Genomic DNA, 18,018 nt, shown 5'->3' with positions numbered 1-18,018 from the left:
ACACGGAGAAAAACAAATGGATACAGAACAATCTGCTGACACCACTGTAACTCAGACCAAACATTTTCAATGGAATTGTTCACATTCTTCATGTTGCATTAAAGGGAATTAGACATTTAATTCTAAGGGTTGGCGTGTTGGCTGGCTTCCTCTCAATTGCGCACCAAATAACGAGAGCATTTCAAGTTTGTATATACAGTTTATACTAAATTCTAAAATTCTATTGATCCTCCCACACATCGGCATTTCCGAGTAGGATTTACAAAAAGTAATCCATGCTTTATTAATATAGTGGTAATTGCAGTTCCCTTTCATGTGCTCTGTGTATAAAACAGACGATGTTTAAACAAAGCATATTTCTGCTAAGCCCTGGATCCCCAGATTCTCCATGCAGTGTTCGCCTCCGTGGCCATGTGGTAGGTGATTGTGTTACACTATTGTGTGTGTGAACTGAGATTCCAGGGTGTTTTAATCATGCGCGACTGAAAGGACAGATGTTGTTTTGGATGTAAGCGAGCTTCCAAAGGTATGAGCAGCACTGTGTGAGAGGCCTGTGTCCTTTAACACAGTGTTGTTGAGCTTAGTACATGTGTGGAGGCAGCAATGTGCATTTGAAAGCTTGATGACATGCTTGAAACAAAAACAGGGTATAAAGTGCACATTTGTTTTTTTTGTCCGTCAACATGTGCAGACAGTTGAGATGTGGTGGCCTCACTGTGAGGGGACGTCATGAGACTGGGCTGGCAGCTGTGTTGGTGTCAGGGTGGCAGTGCCAGGCTGACAGCTAAGCTCCAGTGTGTCATCCAGTCCACAGCTCATCTCACTCTGTGTACTCTGGGAACTCTGGAGCAGTACTGTGGCAGGCCAGTTCATAATACTGCAAAAGCAAAGTATTTCCAATAATAGACTGTACTACTAAAATAACATTTACTCCAGAAAGACTCCCAAGAACCTAGATTTGGAAGTAAATATAACTTTTTTTGGATTGTTTGATTGAATACTGCGCTAACCTTTAGTAAAATTAGTAAAAATGACCTGAAGCTGTCGCTGAAATGTGTTAAAAAAAAGGAGACTTGACAGCTACTTCATTGCAACACAGCTATATATTATTGGTTACAGGTTGTCCCACGCTGATACCAACGCGACCAGATTTGTTGTTTATTTGTTCCCTTTGCAAGTCCTCAGAGTCCAAGCGAGGGAGTCTTTAAATACAAAAAAATACCAATAAATCATGGAATGTACCTTGAATCTCAAAAACAACCCTGAGATTTCCCATCTGTTTATTCCAAGGAGACAAACCGTTTTAGATAGCTTTGACATAAGTCGCCTGCTTATCAGAAGCTTTCCCATGGGTGTGTGTTTGCATTCTTTTCTTCCACTTTTCAAACCCCTTTAAAGTGTTGCTTCCCCTCTCTGTGAATACTTTTAAGTCCCTCTATCCAAGAATGGGGCAGTAAAATGGGACATCGTGGTGCCCCCTGCTGTTGTCAAATATACTTACAAACCAGAGATCACAGGGCCCTACTGCCTATGCACGACACTGAACTGAACAGTAAACCCACTTGCACATCCTGTTATGGCAAGTCAGCCGCTCTGCCATATGTTAGCCTCTGAGCTAGATGCAGTAAAAGGAGCTCGGCCTGGATGTTATTAATGGCCATGTGTTCTATGAACATATAATTATCCCCTGCAGTTTCATCCCAATCAGTTCTCCGTTTTATAGTACTTGCTTCAAATTTATAGACACAATTACATGCAAACACACACACACAGAGAAAAAACAGGTATGCACAATCATGCTTGCACACTCATAATGCAGACTTAGAGCAGCTTTGTAGAGTTCCAGTGCTAACAAGACAGTAGCCAGTGGGGTTTGATGCGATTGAATGGCTCCCTTTCTGCTGGGTTTATCTGCCTATACACTCTCATCTGTTTTTAACCCGTTAAGCCCCAAGCCTGTTTTTCAGGCATCAGGCTCGAAAATGACATTCCCAGAACAGTTGGATGTAGAAGAGTCAGAATCAATATAGAATTGTTTTATTTTAAAGTAAATTCAGATTGAACATAGTAAAACAAATTAAATTATAGTGTCCGTCCAAAAAAAAAACATTACTTATAGTGAAAACCACCCTTGAACGATGGGATAGTAGACTAAAAGCTTTAGGAATCCAAACTATGACATATAATAAGTACCCTGTATCAACATTGATACAAAACAAGTGACATTTGACCTTTTTAGAAAGGTTCAGCAAAAGTAAACCCACCTTTGGGGTCATTTGGGTGGATTTGCCGTTTCTCTGGAACCCATTGGTCGATTTTGGTGATTGACATATATTTTTAACCGTTAGAGCCAATAGAATCGAAGGGGAGGTTCCACATACACACACACACATGTGACCATTGAGGAGTGAGAGTGACGCGCACGCAGTCGAAAGCTATGTTACGCTCTGAAAACTGAAAACTAGGCTCAAACTAGTAAATATGAAGATATCAGTAATCATTTCAAAGTGACACAGACACATTGGATTAACCATTGGATTAAGCTTCAGCAGCTTTTTTATCGTTTTGATGCAATTGAAAACAACTTTTTATCAGAAACAGCAAAAGGTTAGACAAATTGGCCGTGTTTGCTCCGCAAAGCTACATGGTGTGATGTCTGTGTTTGCTTCCCCTGTAGCGAATTCTGATCGCTCAGTGATTATACTTATATTTCTGGAATCTGTGGAATCTCAGCTTGCTAGTCGATATCTTGTCTGTGCAGATCCGATAAGTAATAAGGGTATTTTACCTTGAGTTCTGTGCTACGTGCGTTAGCATTTTTTCGTTCAGGGCTAATTCAGAGCCTTTGTTATTGCCCTTGTGTTTCATTTAGCTAAAAATGGTTCTTATCGTCAGTTAGCTGAGTTTCTTCCTGTTAAGTGGATATGACGCTTAACTAGTTTATTAAATGTTAAGAAGCCCTCAGACGCTGTTTCTTTCAAGATGTTGCGTTTTGGGGCATGGAGCTAACCTAATGTAATGTAACACTTTTGCACACTGTTAGTGTTTTGCAATGTTTTTATTTTTTTTATTTGAACAATTACAATCCAAAACTACAAGTTTATTTTGTTGGGTTGTCACCTTGACCAGCAGAAACTAGCAAACAGGCAACATTCAGTTCTTAGAGAAGCAGAGGAAGACAGAGAGTCTCTTGTGGAGTGTGGTGAGAGGAATTCCAGTTCTGCAGATGCCACATTATCCCTGGCACACACACATAAACAGACACATATCTACAGCACACACCCAGCCACACACTCAATCACACAGACTAACAAACTATTTGCAGATTGCAAATCAATCTAATAATACCTGACGGGCACATTTATAATCTTTCCACACAAAAAAGTTCACGCAGTAAGCCAGGTATTACGAGCATTTAGAGCATCAACTTTCCTGAAGATTGATATCACATTGCTTGCAGACACGGCTGACATTTGGTTATGTATTAGATGTTATAATAACTTGTTCCTTGGCCAGCCCCGAGCTGCTCTGTGGTCCAACCTTCTGTAATTACTGTCAGTACGCACACCGCCATAATATGTCTCGCACACAACCCACGACACATGATCTGTCATACTTGGCCATTTGCACATGATATAAACGGCCATGTTACAATACATGCTGACATGCTAAAAAAATTACTCACAACAGTGGATGAATATCAAAACCTCAGTGCAGAAGGATTTTCAACACTAATACATTATTCTAACGAAATCCCAATGCATGTAGCTGTTAGGAATTACACCAGACTATTGTTGGGGATAAGGGTGAGTATTGGGCCAGAGTTAAATGGTTTGCCCACTTTAAAATGTAATTTCCAAAAAGTGTAAAAAAAGAGTACAAACCCAATAACCCAATTTGCTTTCTACCTAAGAAAGTGTTCTCATCACATCAGTTTTGAGACATATTGAAGTATGTTTTGCCTGTAAACACTCGAGAATATCTAGAATACAATCTCTGTTACAGTTTATTTTATGGCTTTTTCAACAAATTCCTTGGCGCAGGGCTTATCTGTCCACTGGATTGCATGGAAATCCATTTTCAGATATCCTGCCAACAAAGTTGAGGAATCTAAACTACAGAGAAAGAAATACATTCTTTTTAACAATGAGTCCCAGATTGAAATTACATTTTGTGCCGTGACCACAAATAAAAAGAATCCCGCATTCACCGAGTTAGCTAATGTGTCAGCAGATGCTTATAAATAAGTAGCCTACTTTGAATTTGTTTTCAAATGTGGTGCGGATGTCTCCATTGTTCAAGTACATCAGACTAAACTGTTGACTTGTGCTGTAAAACTGGCTCTGAACTCCGGATTTAACAGTGGTTGTGGTTTGGACCGCGCGTATTATAAAAGACCTCCCTACTGACAACATAATCCAGTTTGGGCCGGAGTCTAACCTTGACCACAGCACTTTCAGCCCCTTGACATTTCCTCTCAATAGTTCATCACTTTTACTTTTTTGTACAATTTGTATTGCTTTCTGACATCTGTGGGACATCGGCTTTGACATGTTATTATCATTACAGTTATTGGTGTTTAATTTAAGAGATCAATGACATTTGAGATTGAGCTACTTTACACTTTTTATTAAATATTTGATATTGAATGACAAAAAGTATCTTCAATTATTACACGCCTAATGCATATATTAGGTTTGCATTTGAAAATACAGTATTAAGGCAGTACATTTAATAAAAGTTGCTGAATAGCGCAGTTGAGCGGCTGACTGAACAGCCAATCAGCCGCTAGGCTAATGTCTTTCTGGCTTCAATGTGTGTGAATCTGTAGCACAGTCTCAATCTGTCTCTGTCTGTCTACACTGAAGTCAACCACACAACACACAAACATAGTGCAAGCTCAGCTCAACCACTGTAGCCCTCTACTTTCACAGGAATTTCCCCCCATTTTTGCCCAGAGGATCCTGCTTACACTGGCAAAATATGAACCCAGTGGCTGCGTTTAGCCACGAAAACATAAAACAAAACTTGTATATTTTCCTAATTACTTAAACAGGTTCACATGGCAATGTACGAAGTGGTCAAACTTATGGATTTTACTCTCCAAAATTGGTATTTATGCTCATATTAAAAAAAGATAGTAAATAGATATTTCCTTGAGTTAAATCTTTCTTGGCATTTGATGACAATTTTCAGTTCCTGCCAGTTTGAAACTCATTCCTAAGGACACATATCAGGGATCCTTCTCATGTTTCTGAGCTGTAATTGGCTGACTCATAACCTTTGAGATCTTAAAAGGGCTCAGAGGTTACCATGACGATGCCCCGACGCTTGGCAGAAGTCATTGCGATGGTAGCCCCGGCCTGATGAGTCCTCATTACAGGCTGGCGGGGAGTCCTGTCTGAAATCTCTGGTCCAGATGGTCACTCAGAACCAATTAACACACCTTTCTGACTCACTCTCGCTAACTCAATCTCTCCGTCGCTCTGTTATCCCATCCCCACAGATCTCATCAATGTGTAACCTGTGCCAACACGCGAGCACACACAACAACAAGCAGAGATCCAGACTGATAGAAAAAAACAAATCGAACAGTCGGCGGTCATTAGCTTTGTGTGTTTAATGATTGTCCTTCCAGTCTGAGTTAGAGGCCGGCCAATGCCCCAGTAATGAGTCTGCTCCGCTGCCCCCTCACCCTCTTGGAAGAGAGGAGCTTCTCTGGAGCCAAGAAGACTCAGCAGGATCAGAAGCGGTGTAGAGGTTAATGGGCCCGCTGAGATTATTCAGCTTGAGAAAAAATTGAGCTTGGAATACAGATGGTTCTGCCTGAGGTAAGGACACTTTCCTAAATAGGAGATGCCATTTTAATACAGACTGCATGAGTCATCATTTATGGAAAATGTCATCACTGCAGTTGTTTCGTTTGCATTATAACAGCATTTCTTATTAATAGATACTTTGTTCTTAATGGGTGTCGTAAAACATGGCGGTTATTATTTTCATTGTCCACTATACATGTTTGATAATTTTAAGCTCATACAATGTCAGAACATAAAGTCTAAGATTACATCCTTAAACTATTTACTTTCTCTGACCAATTCCCCAAATCTAAAGATCGACCATAATATGCACCTGGAAAAGTTACAATTATCCAATAATATTCATTATTTCCTATCAAATATCCTTGATTATCATATTATAAGTATATTATGACGGTTGGAAACTGGAAACAAATGTAAGAGACCTTGTATCAATTGATCAGAAATGCTGCACAACATGGAACAAATACAGATAAAGAAATTGATCGTGGAGGGATGTAATGGTCAGATGGATGAAGACACCCTAGGGGTCCCTGGAGGACCCACACATACACAATTTACACACACTCACAGGAGGTTATAATGGTACAGGTGTGTAGTGCTGCAGGGCTTGGTGCTGAGCCCATGCTGGCTGAAAAGATATTCATACCCTGTGGCGCAGAGCTGGCATTTAGCCCAGACCAATGCAGTATTTACCTTCCTTCTCTCTAGTTATCGTTATTCTTCTCCTGCACTGTCTCTACAAACAATACCAGCATGAGTGCAGGTATACATACTATATCACTCACTTGCACTACTGTCCACTCCACCCTTCAATAGTAAAATAATCATGACACATTTTCAAGAAAAGCTTGCATCTCAAAAGAAGGAGACTCCGGTTTCAATGACTTTCTCTCTGCTTCTCTCTTTTCTACACAGACTTTTTTCCATATCTCCTTGTCAAGTGGAATATGTTAAGGGACAGCTGCAATATCATCTGGTCATGATAATCTCAGAGAAAGAAAAAATATGAGCACATATGGCTTGTAAAGCTCAGACCTGAGACTTGAACATAACAATGTAAAGCTCTCTATATCAAATCCGAAGGGGAATTAAAAACCGAATTCTGAGCAGGGGTATTTCCAAGGGTGTGTGTGCTCGTGTGGAAGCTCACTTCTCTGGCTCTGGTCCCAGAGTATTGTGGGTGGTGGGAGCTAGGGATGTATAGCTAAGTTAATGTGGGATGAAGGATTGCTGAAACCATAACAACTGAAACCTCAACAGCTTGCATATAGGGCCTTACAATACATTTAAGGTAATATAATCAATATTCATGTACAATAAGCAAGTTTATAGGCAGTGATGGTTTTGTTTCTATCAAATACATTATCAAAAGCCATCAATCAAGCCACATGCATTGGTATGAAAGCACATTTATGCTATACAAATGCACCTGGTGATATAAAAGATGTAGACATGGTACTATGAAATCTGATTAAAGCGAACCGATATTACCAGGCAGTCTTTTAAACCTCTGATCCTCAGACAGCCACCCTGCAGGTAAACACACAAACACTTTTCCCATGTTTTACTTTGACGCTATCCCCGACATGAATACCAATGTGAAATGGGAAGCAGGCAAAGGCTTTACTCACCGTACACTGAAGCTCAACGAGATCTACAGGGATAAAGCCGGGCAGAGCGTAGACACGGCGATGCACTAAGTCACACCAAAATGTAACTGCAGCTAGAATAAAGTCAGCCCGGCCCAGACACTGTCTAGTTCCAGGGGTTAGCCCAGTCATAACCTCAACCAGACTTCTGTCTATGCACACGGATGACTGGCATCAGAAAGCAGGACATGTGGTGAAAACATGTTTACAGCCGTGGCCAGGTTTTTTTTAGGTATGACGTGATGGCAAAATGAAGATGGGTAAACTATGGTTATTGTCAGTGACAGGTCAACATTTAAAAAATAAAACTGTGACTTAATAAACTATAATATTATGAGACTAAAATGAAGGGTGAGGAAGGGAATCACCAATTGAGAGACATGTAGAGAAGGTAAAGGGAGGTTAAAGGGGATGTTCCATGGAGCCAGGGGGCAAGACAGGGCAGGAAAGGGCAAGGTATTTACCACAGCTGGAGCAACAGCTCCCCCTGGGGCAGACCAGGGATAATACACAAGGCCTCATGATATCTGACTCACATTTGCCACCAAGTACCGTGACAACATCCATTGTTTGTTATAGGTGTCCAAGGAAAGGAGAGGAAAGGAAACCTTACTAGGAGGTCCGTAAATTCATGCTTCGCTCACTGAGCTGAACAAAAAATATTATTGATTTATATTTGAAAAAATGCTAAAAGCAATATATTTGGATTAACAGAAGCTTTTGGACTGGCAACAGATATATTTTATGATTCATTTTAATTAAAATAAACTATATTCAAATAAAATGTGTTAAAGACAGACTGCACTTTCCACACTGGTAAGCTACCAGAAACATATCAATCTCTCCCGTCCTCTTCTCCCACACTCTAACACATTCTGTTTTCACTTCACCACTTTTATGTGTTTACCAACCTTCACTTTTACAATGGTCATTAAACACCCACCTTTGAGTGACTTATTAATGCAGAGTGAGGCCACATAAATAAATAATTATTCACTCTGCAATTCATTACTGGCTCTTGTTCCCTACACCTCATAAGAGTTTACAACTTAAACACGCATGAACAGATGCATGCACACCAGAGCACACATGCACTCGTCTGTACCTAAAACCAACATACAGAACACACATTCCTAATCTGTATCCATGGATGTGGTTGCTGCTCCTATGATTATTTTTCCATCCATGGCTGGTAGCACAGCTGTCCTTGGAAGAGGGAATATTTCATTTATAGATCGGCTGTTGCTTGAATCTGAGGCAAGGGCCGAACAGCCTCTATGCCAACCTGGACCGAGGCCACCATTCTGAGGGGAAAATGGATGAGCTGGACCTAATTGGTTTGAATAGCAGTGATAATACATTTATGCCAACAACAGACCATAACACGAACATAGCTGCCTCTGTTGCCCACGGAAAAAAAGCCACAGGACACATGTGCCGAAAGCCAAAAGCCTCAAACCAAGGCTGTTGAGCATAACCACCGGCCTTACTTACAAGAACAACTGTAACTACACCCTTTTTAAATTACAGCATTCAAAACTGACCATCCAGAGTTGTTTTAAAAGGCAGTCTTGCTGAATGAATGTTATCATTGTTTGTACTCATTTGTCACCAAAATACACTAAATGCATCAAGGAGCCATGACAAACATGCAGCTTATCCAATTATAATATATTTTCTTTTAAATCTGCATTGCTCTGTATAAATTCCCCGACACTGATATTGGCGAGTGTTTTTTTCTTTCACTTTTCTTTTATTGGCACATTTGGGTAATCACACCACAATGCTGCTGCCAACTCTTATGTGGAAATGCTTTAAAACCAAATAAACGAGTTGCCACCCTTTTTTATTCTTTTAGGAATGGCCAAAAATGTTTGAGTGTTCTTAAACATTAAGTGTTGGAGCTAAATTGGCGTTAGTAGAATATCACATAGATCTAATTGAGTGAAAGATTGAGGAAACCACAGATACAGCCTTAATCTTGTGCTTAAAATAAGCTAATACTCAGTAAAAGTCATATGATAAATCTTGACAACAGAATGATAAATAGCTTTGCTTATCCTACACATCTCACCTACATTAACATAACTAATTCTGCCAGAAAAGTGTACCATACCGCCTCTTGTCTGCAGGCAGAGAGAGACCTACTCATCACACAGCTACATCGTTCACCTTTTATTTCATACTTTGTCTGTATATTCACAGCCACTTTTAGAGTATTCATGGTGTGTTGGGCCGTGCATGTTAGATATAGTTGTCATGCTGCGTGCTGGAGATTTGCGATGCCTGTGAAGGATCAGAAGTCGGGGTTTGTGGGGGTCAGAGCAGCTTTAGTTGTTCCTGCAGATACAGAGTGTGAGAAAGTCTTGACGGCGAGCGCTGGCTGCAGCTGATACGAGTCCTGTGGGACTTCGCCTCTGCTGAGGTCATCCCCTCACACGGCAACGCTCGTACATCATGGCTGACATCACCACGGATCGCCGCCAAGCCGTGTCCATGGGCAACACAAACAGAAAAAAGCATGTGTGTGTTTGGATGACTGGTTTTAAGAGATCATCAAACTTTATTAGTGTTTTATTGAGTATAGATAGAGTGATGTATACATATAAATCAATCCTTTCTATGTGTCACATGTAAACATGTATGTGTATATCATCAATTTTGGAGTTTAAATAAAAGAAAATAGCCCTGAAAAAGCTGCCCGTGTTCTGTATTTAATACTAAATTCCGTAAATTATTACATTTAAAACTGACAATGTGTGCAGATAGTATAAAATGAGATTAAATGTGTGGTGTGTGCCTGCATGTGGGGACTGCACAGTGTGTATGCCTACAGCCTTTCTTGCCCCCCCGCTGGGCCAGTCGATGCCTGGTATCCTGGGAAGCGGGGCGGCAGTGCCAGCAGTAATCAGAGCTCTTTGTATCCACACACACAGTCGGGCTATAATCAGGGAACGTTCTTTCTTCATCAATAATAGCTGTAATCCTCTCATCTCAATATGATGTGTAACCTGTGACATGCTGAAAACTCGGATTTTGATGGAGATTTATACAATATCTGGCCTCTGACTTTTTACAAAATAGATAGAAAGACCTTTTGAAGCCAGTTTTTGTCGTAAAAGTAGATCCACTGAGAATTGCATTGTTTTGTTGGCTAGTAACAACAGCAGGAAAAAGTGGCCATGTAGATGGGTAGTGATAATATGGTTTAGAAACACTTTTTTCCAACAATCAGGCATGCAAGACAATGTACTGAAATGAATACACATAGGGTATTGTCAAATTTGCTGTGCAGGCACATACACCTTGATGTGCAATGCCTGAGACAACACTCCTAATGAGCTTCAATAACACTCTTTGTCTGAGGAAGCACAACAAAAAATGTACACACATGTTTCATTTTCTATATACTTGGCCTACTTGATTTGATTCAATGACTGACATTGTGATCAAATGTGCATGCGGCTCAGTTAAGGAGCAGATTATTTGAACAGTTGCTCCGTTCCCACGCTTCAAGAAGAGCTATATGTTTGTATCAATCGGGCTGTCTTGACATATGAAATGTCTTGGATCATACATGTGAAGCTGGACCTTATGCACCATTATCTTAGAGCTATGTCTAACAAGGGAATGCCTCTCTAATTGGAACCAACTGTAGCAATGAAGAGCCAAGAGATAGAAATGTCCTGAAGCTGTTAATAGTGGGATACTGGTGAAGCTAAAAAAGATGAAACCCTAAACCAAAGATCCAACCAGTCTTTATAACGTCGTAATGTACACGTAATTGTTGCTAAACCTATGAAATAGCACATGGCAGTATTTCTTTACGACAGGTCTATAATACGCCACATCAGAATTGACCAGACCCACTCTTAGGTGCTGCAATATGCCACGTAGAGTGTGAACTGACTTTGACAAGTCCATGATTCAAAGCAATGAAGATGTGTGTGACATGAGTCAGCGTATGTGTGCTGAGATAAGAGGAGAAACTTAAACAGCAGAGGGTGGGGAATGAAAACTCGAGACGGATAAGCCTAAGGTGCTGCTCTAAAGACTTGTCCGCCAAGAAATAAAAGAAGCTGGTTAAATGAGAGAAGTGTGAAGCGAGTAGAAAGATAGGAGGATCAGTCAAATCCCAACTGGAGTCCTCACATATGTATTCAGTCCAGCTCACAGCGCATATAACATCCTTATAGAATAAATACCCCAGATGGCCGAATGTAGAATATCTGGACTCATCAATATGGCTGACTTGTCAGTCAAATCCTTTGTTATGCTAAACCTGTTCTCTTTGTTTTTTTTCCATTTGGTCATTTCCACTTTAGTTGTGGTTTGTGTTTCTGTTTAGAATAGTAATGTAGGAAATACATGATTTATTTTAGACACATGAATAAAGCTGTTTGTTGTAAGGGCCTGAAAGACCTAAAGGTTTGTTCAAAGTTGTATTCATACATTCATTGTGTCCTACTGTGGTGCTTTGTCATCATTCATGGTCTTATTCAAACTCTGTCCTTTTCTCTATTTTACATTGTTACTTTGATGACGTCACTGCTTAGTGAATGTTGTTATCCTGACTAAAACAAACTATAGCTTTGTTCCCAACACATGTCACTCTTCTTCACTCCAAGTGGCTAGCACACATACTGTACAGAAGAGTGCTTCTTGGGCCAAATGACACCACCTCATTGGTTGTGGTGCTCTGTCTGCCCAGTGACATGCTGATGTAATGTAACGCATACTAACTTTGCTGACGTTAGACCAGTACGTTTACTAACTATCAGGAGGGGATAGGATTTTAACACAGACCCACAGTCTCAACCATGATCTCAACACATGATTATTATTTTACTCTGACTAGGACTGATGTACAAGCCATTTAAAAGAGAAGTAATTAACAGTATCAACACTAATATCAAGTCACAAAGAGAGGTTTTTAAGACTGTAAACCTTTTCAGCAGTGACCTCACTCATGCCACCTGCACTGTAACATAATCTCTGCTCGCCAATAAATCACACAAAGATGTGGGCTTAGCTCGTAACAGCCAGAAATAAACGGAAAAGTAGCATTACAGACAGACAGGGACCAGCTGCACTGACAGAGGGAGATGGCTGAATTACACAAGCACATATGGCAGAAAGTGCATAGTCAAACAATTCCTAGGAGGCTGAGGGGGAAATGAAGGCTGGTGTTTTATCACTGTCCCAATCACAGCCCCCCCTAAAGTCTCTTTCCATGGATCATATGCGCTGCAGGAGAGTCGCAGGAGCAGATGTGAGCAAGACTTTCGCCCAAGTGTGTGTCAATGATGCCTCTTCTATATTGCCTAACAGTAATGATGTCAACACACACCTGTTGCCATGGCACTAAGCCCTTGCATGCATAAACAGACAGAGGAGTGGCTGCCCAGCACAGGCAGAGCATTTCAACAGCAGCTGGCATGTACAGTTTCATCTGGCAGAGAAAAATGAAAAAGCATAGATAAGTAAATGCCAAGTGATTTTCTTTAAAGTAGAGTTATTCGTTAGGGTTTCCACTTCAGGGAGCCTCATTACAGTCCAGCTATGGACTGACACTGATGAGCGGAAAGGTAGGAGAGAAAGAGAGACTCACAGATAACAAGACTTGCTTTGACAGCTGAAGCCTAATGCAACAATTCACATTGAATACTTGACGCGCTACGGCCAAAGCCCTCTATGAAGCACCAGCACTCTCTAAGCTAAGCTGAATACCACATCAGAATATGAGTTGGTTCAATGGGCTTCATGCTGGCTGCACTGGCATCTGTATCAGTGTTTTTGAGGGGGGTGTGATTTAATGCATTTGAATATGCTTGCATTCATGTCCATTTTGGTATGTGAACAGCAATGATGTGTGTGAAGGAGGGCTTCCCATCTGTGTATACACGATGTGTGTTTCCTCTCACACATTGGGCATTTATCAGGATATTGTGAGTTCATTCTTCCTGCATTTGGGGAAGTCTACCAAATGAACTCTGGCCTTATCAAACTCCCCTTCCTCCCATTTCTGTCCCTCTCTCTTCCCTTTTTCCCCCCCCATCCACGCCTGCTTCCTCCCTCTCTCCATCCGCTCCCTTGTTCCTTGTCAGCTGGTGGGGAGATCCAGATGTGAAGGGGGACTTGGACAGGAAAAGGAGAGGGAAAGGAGAGAGAGGGATAGAAATCCACCTCCCTCTGGTGTGAGACTGCATTGTCCTAGAGCTTTTGGACAAGCCTTTAGCCACATACACACAAACAATTATGTGCAACACACAATAGAGTCCCTCAGGACAACAAGGCCCGATTGTGTAAGTGTGTGAGAGACTTTGCGTGTATGTGTGCGCTTCTGGCAACAAAGTAAATCAATGAACAACCTCTTGCAGGAGATTTAGTGTTGATATTTAGTTGGCTTATTTACGGGGGTCTTGGCCAGGCGCGAGGCCATTGTTCTCGTTCAGCGAGCAAAGAGGAGGAAATCAATAAGAACCTGAGAGAGAGATGAAGAACATGGATGCAGAAGTGAGCCACAATCTCTCTTTATGCTTCTTTCTGTTTGTATCTCATAACCTTTGCTAAACTCCCCACATTTACATTATTAAATAAAAACACAGGAGCAATAATTAGGAACACACACACGGGTTTGGATGGCAGAGGCAAAGACAGGTAATTGCAGAAAATTACTCCAGACATTGTGAACAATGGCAAACACATGTACACACACCCACACAGCATGTGTATTAAGTTAATTGAGTGAGTCAGCGAAAAGGGAGCTAGTCAGTCAGAACCAAGAGGAGAACTCGAAACTCTCTCACTAGCGGAGCGTTTCTCCTGCCAACTTCTAAACAAGTTTCTCTTCGTTCTTTTCACAGCATGCCAACTTTACTATCACGTTTAGAAATCACCTCAACATTTATCCAAATCTCGGACAGCGAAACAAATGAATGAGAACATGTTTCTTCCCAAAAGCCCAAAATTCAAATGTCAGTACTCACCGCAAGGCAGTTCAAGTATTTCCCAGCCGATCTTTTCCGGAGCTAACACGCACTAACTCTTTGAGCAACAAGTAGTGTACAGTGGAGAACAATGCATGTCTGCCGGAGCGCAGCAAAGCGTAAGCAGCTGAGAAACAGAGAGGTCCAGTCATCAGGCTGCTGCTCACATGGGACGGGGAGGGAGAGGGAGGGAGGGAGGGTTAGCTATAGGATAGTCTACAGTAACAGGGATTTAGTAGAGGGGAGGGATCTCATCCTCATGTCTCGCTCTTTTCTCCGTTTTCTCCAGAAATGTTTCAGCAAGTCTCACGTTTCTCGCCGGTTTCAAATGGACTGGGTCTGGCCTTCCTGTCCTGGTCCCCTCCCCTTTCCTCTGCTATCACACTTCTCGTCTCTTTTGTTCAGCTTCCCCATTCTAACACATACTAACACACCCATGTGTCTTTGTCCTCTAAGTTCTAAACAGGCGTATTCCTTTAAAAATATGTCTTCCTTTTACATTTAAGAATGTTGCACTCCTGGGCACACCTAAGTGGTGTAAACATGCTGACACTACAGAAATGTTCACACACGTGTACACAAACAAGGTCACTAATACAAAGTGGCAGCTAAACGGAGGACAATCCCCTGTTGACTCATTTGTCTGTACCGGTCCAACATGCTATCATGGAAACAGAGCAGAAAATTACAGGGTTACTCAGATATTGGATCCCTTTCTTTCTCTCCCTCTCTGTCACTCGCTTTTTTCTGCCTTTTTGTTCAAAAGGACCTAATTCAGAAGTGGCCCAGATACCACACTGTACTGGGGGAAAGGAAGAAAAGCAAGAAGAGAGTCAGAGAAACATGATACAGCTAAAAGCAACAATTATTTGAATGAGTCACTCAGCAGTGAGGTTTGGGGGTTTTTCAATGTTAATTTGGGAGAGGGAGAGAGTGACCAAAGAAGAAGAGGAGGGAAGAAACCATCCCATTTTGGAAACGCTGCACCTCCTGAGGACTCCCTGAGGTCGTGGGAGAGAAGGAAGGAGAAATGGAAAAAAGAAAAAGGACAGAAAGTGAGGGAGGGGAATGGAGGGGCAGGGGAGGACAGACATGGACTTGGATAAGTACCAGAAGAACTTCTACTCCTCATCCCCAATCCACCCTCCAGCACATGGTTCAGTGTTGCTGACAGAATAAAATAACATAGGGTACAACACTGTTCCAGACCCGAGGGTGACCGTGAGCAGACACTGACAAAACGGAAAATAGGAAACAGAACATGGACATACAAGACACATAACCTACTAACTTGGAATACTGTCAAAGCAAAGCCACCGCATCGCCTGGCTTAAAATGTTAATTCAGTGTTACAGATAATTGGTAAAGACCAAAACAACTCTAATTGGGCTGCTTGTGTTTTCTTCTAGTTTTCAATAAATAATGCAAAAGGGATTATGGATGGCATCTTAAAATCTAAGAACTGGAATGCATACGATTTTTGCAGTGATGAAATACCACATTGAACTTGAAACGATGAGGGAATATAGAGCAGGGGAGCTTGGGTTGTGTCAAATTGTATTTCCTTATCAGTTTCTTTTTTCCCTTACCTTTACTTGAACCCAACCTCAGGCCTCACCCCCACCTGCCATCACACACACTTAATCCTCAACGAATCTTAGCCACTGCAAAAGGCAGAGAAATGGGAAACCCTCTTTGATTAGAAAATATACTTGCACCCATGACCTTAACTTGATGGAAATGAATTCTGCTACAACCTATCAGGAGCATATACTGTATATTTATCTTAATACAATTTAAAAAATGAAGATGAAAATAGCTCAACTGTAAGATGCTGTTTGGGGTTTGTGGAGATTTGTTGGCAGCTCTATCTGCAGTGTAGCGAGATGCTTCGTACAAACAGCGTCAACACAGTATTGATAGAAGTACAGCTACACTTTGGCCAACCTGTATATCCCTGCTATAAACTAACTAAATTAAAGCTGATGTGCATCCTGTTTAGATCTGCTGTCACAACATTTAGAAAAGGAAACATGGAATGAAGGTTCATTCAAACACACAGCGGAGGAATTACAAAAAGTTGCTGAAAGAGACTCTCAAGGATGTGAAGTATGCCCTAAAACATAAACAAGCAGCATGTTTATACATACTGATGAGAGAACACGGAGAAAATGCGGTCAACATTCTTTGTTCAAATTTCCTGTGTATTAAGCCAAATAGTTTTAACGTTTCTAAGCCTCTAAATAAGGCAGCATTGGATACTCTTTTTACATCATCTTGTTGGATCCTTGTAATTATGTTTGACTCTTAAAGAATAACACCAGCCATTATCACTGCTGATTGAACCTCATAGCATTTCCAAGTCAATTCTTGTATAAATAAGAGGCAAAAACAAGGCTGAATAATTACAGTGCTCAGGGATTACCATTAACATATTATCAAAAGTGGCAAACACACACAAATAACACAAACATGCACACAGCTATCTATGCAGTAAAGAGCTGCTGTCTGGCAGGTCCACCAACATCAAAGAGTCCATACTCCACTGTAGCTGGAGGCTTTTGTACCATACTAATGCTGAGTAGGCATAGTCAGCATGAATGTACAGGTCACCTCTGTTAAGAGCATCTCTATTTTATACAAATGTACAGTTTAGGATATTCCCTCAAAACTGGTAGAGGCATAATTTAACACACAAAGGAAATCAAAGCATGTTATGCGTTATAAGCATACTTGGCAATTGTCTTTTTGTGAGCTTATCTTGAGAGTGCTTCAGTTAAAAAAAACTGATACTTCACAAAATGAATTTTCCATTTTCAGAATATTGCGTTCTGTCATTACATCATTGTGATGTTGCTTTGCACAATTTAGCTTTTAAACTGCAAATTAAAGTGTGTGTAAATTCAGATTGATTGGTTTGCATCTGGCTCTAGGTCTCACTTTCTCCCTTTCACACACACGGAAGAAAAACTCATCAAAACCCCCCAGAATCAATTAGCAGAATGTAAATGGACCATTGAATTACTTTTAGCGCCAAGCACTCCTTGTTTCTCCTGAGGCAAACAATCAGCCAGCAGACACAAATTAACACTGAACAAGAGCACTTGTCTATCACCCAGCCTAGTGTGTGTGTATGTGTGTGTTTGTGTCTCTGCCTGGGTATATGTTCTGAGTCTGTTATATCTCCAAAAATAATTGTAATTGTTCAATGAAAAATCAGGAGAATTAGGTAAACTGGACTACATTACAGGAGATGAATGTGTTGGAAAAGCATTGAAATGCATTATACCTCTGTATATTCCTATAGAATAATTATGTCGGAAACAATAAACCTTCATATTCTCTGCCCTCCCAGAGCAAGGTTACAGTGCAGCCAGTCTAGCTACTGACCTCAGATTGTTTCAGAATACTGATCACTGTGACTGGATGTAACTAGACATACTGTACACACACACACACACACACACACACACACACACACACACACACACACACACACACACACACACACACACACACACACACACACACACACACACACACACACACTCACATTTG

At 41.0% G+C, this 18,018-nt stretch overlaps 1 protein-coding gene across 1 annotated transcript in view; it reads right to left on the bottom strand.

Moving 5' to 3' along the window:
• The window catches only part of sash1a (SAM and SH3 domain containing 1a), a 68,181-nt gene extending 53,610 nt beyond the window's left edge, over positions 1-14,571 (bottom strand). The window contains exon 1 of the mRNA XM_010770253.1: positions 14,461-14,571. The gene's annotated coding sequence lies outside the window, so the exon portion shown is untranslated. The remainder of the gene's footprint in view (positions 1-14,460) is intronic.
• Between the last annotated feature and the right edge of the window lie 3,447 nt (positions 14,572-18,018).

Source organism: Notothenia coriiceps, unplaced genomic scaffold (genome assembly GCF_000735185.1).
Source record: "Notothenia coriiceps isolate Sejong01 unplaced genomic scaffold, NC01 NC01_scaffold00008638, whole genome shotgun sequence".
Lineage (NCBI taxonomy): Eukaryota > Metazoa > Chordata > Actinopteri > Perciformes > Nototheniidae > Notothenia > Notothenia coriiceps.
The sequence above is the reverse complement of the archived record's forward strand: the minus strand, read 5'-3'. Positions and strand labels throughout refer to the sequence as shown.